Raw genomic sequence first — 3,862 nt, forward strand, 5'->3', positions numbered from 1 at the left:
ATGCTTTAAGCAGAGCTTATTGGGTCATCTTAGGATAATGGAAGACAGTAGTGCTGAGGGTAGTGTGGACCATCACTGTCAGCTCAAAGGTTTCAGAGGGGGAGGATATTAAGTGGCCTACAGATCGCTCTTGTGATATTTTGACAAAGAATGTGGTTGGTTTTGGCCCTTGTTTTAAAAATCTGCAGGAGGTTAAATTGAAGAGTTTTGGAGAAACTGTATTGGCAGAGGAGATTTCAAGACAGCTTGGACCTGAGTGTCATGTGGTTATTAGTAAATTCTCTTAAACAGATATATAAGGAAAAGAAGCAAGGAGAACCAAGAGACATATAAAATATACAGTTTAAAGAGAAAAGAAGTGCTAGGAGGTATGTTAGAGCCTTTGCTTAAGTAGATAACATGTTTAAAGAAAAGCCTGGTGCTAAGTGAAATAAAGGGAGTGGTAAGACCTCACTCAGCTTAGCTTCCAACGCGTGAAAAAGAATTAAAGAAAAGCTTAAGAAGTAAAAGGAAACCACCGGCAACAGAGAGAGCTGATGAAGAGGTAGCTGAACATGGGGGTCAAGTTCCATTTCCAGCAAGCAGCAGAATTTGGTACATGTGGCAGCCACATGCTTCTGGCTTTAGAGCTAAAGATACAAGTAAGGGGTTGTGGAATCTCCTTTTGGACCTAAGGAAAGCCTGTGAGGTCAGATGCATGTCAGGAGTGTCCCTGCATGGAGGCCCAGAAAGGCCACTTGACCGAAACTGTGAAGGTAAATCTTGGATTGTGCTAGAGACCCTGAGCTGTTGGAGATGCCAGAGTTATGGAATACCTGCCAAAGAGAGCTGTTAACAGAGTATGAAACCATCTCCAGAGAGAGAGAGAGAGAGAGAGAGAGAGAGAGAGAGAGAGAGAGAGAGAGAAGTATGTTGCTTTCAAGAAAGCTGGAGGGGTACTGAAGAGTACTTTGACATCAGACATGGAAATACAGAATTTGGAGTTTATCTTGCTGATTTTTGGTCTTTCCATGATCCTGTATTTCCTTGTGCTGCTCTCTTTTCTCCTTTTTGGAATGGACTATACATAGTCTGTGTCATTGTATATTGGAAGTCTGTGATCCACTTATTGATTTTATAGGAGGGGGTGTCACAGTTAAGAGATTGCTATAAGCCCTTGTCTGGGGGAAGTCTAGTGCTGCACAGCAGGAAAAGCCTGAATAGATTAGATTGCAAGTAAAATCAAAGGCATATTCAAAAGACCTGTTTTATAGGCAGTTCGTCGGTTTATAAGACATGAGTCTGAAGTAGCCAGTAGTTTGGTTCTTGAATGATCTCTGAACTGTGTTCAGTTATTTGAGTGAGCAGGTCAGGACCCTGTCATGAGACAAGTGGAAGGAAAAAAAAAAACCCAGTCAAAGTATTTTTTCGAGCCACAAATGTGATGTGGTGATGAGGGGATGGTGATATGGACCAAATAGATGACATCAATCAAGAGACTGCATGGTATATGGGTGACGTCAGTCAAGAGACTGTATGGTTCAGAGTATCAGCGTTTCAGCCAGGCCTCAGAGATGTGGTATATCAGTATAAGAAAAGGGGGGCTTAGACATTTGTGGAAGGATAAGTGGACTGTGGAGACTACATGGATAAAAAGAATGTGAGGTAGCAAGCCATAGCAATCATAGCTGATAACATCATATTTCTGAATGACCAGACAAAAGAAAAAGTATACAATGGAGGCTTCTCCTTTGATCATTGTTTAGTACAGTCTTCTTTCCAAATCGGTCGTGTGTGTGTGTGTGTGTGTGTGTGTGTGTGTGTGTGTATAATCGCTATGAATTTCAGAAGAACCTTTGGACTTCTAAGCAGTGTTGAGACTGAAAGACTATAAAGACCTCTGAAGTTGGACTGAATGAAGTTTTGCATTGTGATATGGCTACAAGCATACAGGGTCAGAGAGTAGAATGTGATGGTTTGAATAAGAATGGTCCCTATTGGCTCGTATATTTGAATATTCGTCACCAGGGAGTAGAATTTTGTTTAAAAAGACTTAGAAGGCTTAGGAAGCATGTCCTTGTTGGAAGAGGTATATTGCTGGGGGTGGGCTTTGAGGTTTCAAAGCTGATACCAGGCTTAGCTTCTCTATCTGCTCTTATGAATCAGGACGTAAAGCTCTCAGCTAGTGCCCCACTGCCATGTGTACTACCATACTGATAATGTACTAACCTCTGAAACTGTAAGCAAGCCCCCAATCCAACACTTCATTTATAAAAGTTTCCTTGGTCATTGTGTTTCTTCACTGGAATAGAACAGTTACTAAGAGAGTCCCTTTAACCAGGCCCACATAAAACACAGTAATGAGATCACAGGGTTATTTTCACTACATTTGAATCTGTGAGTGCTAAGTGTTGTTTTGTTTTGTTTTGTTTTGTTTTGTTTTGTTTTTGGTACAAGTAACAACTCTGCACATTACAAGTATATAATTCCAGCCTCCTCACCAACCGCTTGGGTCTTATTTCTATTCAAGAAGAACTGTTAGGTCGAATTGACTTTGATGAGGTCATGAATGCCAACTAGCCTAACCACTGTAGAGGTAGAATCAGAACTACCATAAAGGATATCCTGTCATGGGCTGTGTTCTAGAAATGTGCCTCAGCCCTACAATGAATAATTCCAGGACTCAAAGCCATGAAATTAATGTTCTGTATGATACATTTCTCTTCCGTGGAGAGAAAAAAAAATGAAAATACCACCTAGGAGAATTCCAAGAGTGCTTAATCATAAATTCATAACAAGCTTAGAATGCTAACTTTTCAAGCGGTGCCTCCGTGCCCAATTGCTATAATTAGGTGAATTAAAAGAAACATTCGGTGCCATGTACCCAATCATTATGCTAGTAGTGACAGCATTAGTTTTTGGAAATGTATTCTAGAAACAGTTTTGTCAGTACACATATAGCTCTAAGGAATTAAAACCCGTAGATTAACACCAATCGGTTGGGGATGAAGCTCAATGGTAACGCTTGCCTACTCCACAGGAAGCCCTGGGCTTGACCTCCAGCCATGCACAAGCTGTGTGTGGTGGTAGATAGCTACTAGCCTAGCATTTAGGAACTAGAGGCAGTTAAGATCAGACACTGAGACCTTCTTTTGGCTACTGTGATGGTTTGAATGAGATGCCCCCATGGGCTCATAGATTTGCATCCTTAGTTCCCAGCTGATAAATTGTTTGATAAGGAGATGTGTCACTGGGAGTAGGCTTTGAACTTAAAAAACCCAATACTGGGCCCATTGTCTTTTCCTCTGCTGCTGCCTGAGAATCAGGGTATAAAGCTTTCAGTTACTGTTCCAGTGCCATTTTTGTCTACATTTTCTTATATAAGAGTTGCATTGGTCATGGAGTCTCTTCACAGCCATGGGACAGTGAAGGTTCCTATCGTGGCACTGAAGGGGAAACTTTGAGTCTCTAAAGAATTCATGGGATTGACCTCAAAAGGAAGGAGGCAATGTCTTAAATTTTGTATCACTAATCCACTAAGTCCTTTTTAATTTTTTTTATTTTATTTTATTTTTATTTTTTTGACCTCTCTTTCCACTGATGGCCGACTAGGCCATCTTCATCATCATCATCATCATCTTCTTCTTCTTCTTCTTCTTCTTCTTCTTCTTCTTCTTCTTCTTCTTCTTCTTCTTCATATTTTTTATTAGGTATTTTCCTCATTTACATTTCCAATGCTATCCCAAAAGTCCTCCATACCCTCCCCCCCCACTCTCCTACCCACCCACTCCCACTTTTTGGCCCTGGCATTCCCCTGTACTGGGGCATATAAAGTTTGCAAGTCCAATGGGCCTCTCTTTCCAATGATAGCCGACTAGGCCAC

General features: G+C 41.1%; 1 pseudogene; it reads left to right on the forward strand.

Annotated features, from left to right (window-relative positions):
- The first annotated feature begins 554 nt into the window (after positions 1-554).
- LOC110295720 overlaps positions 555-3,862 on the forward strand; it is an 8,584-nt pseudogene continuing 5,276 nt past the window's right edge.

The sequence above is a fragment of the Mus caroli genome, chromosome 6 (genome assembly GCF_900094665.2).
Source record: "Mus caroli chromosome 6, CAROLI_EIJ_v1.1, whole genome shotgun sequence".
In the NCBI taxonomy this organism is placed as follows: domain Eukaryota; kingdom Metazoa; phylum Chordata; class Mammalia; order Rodentia; family Muridae; genus Mus; species Mus caroli.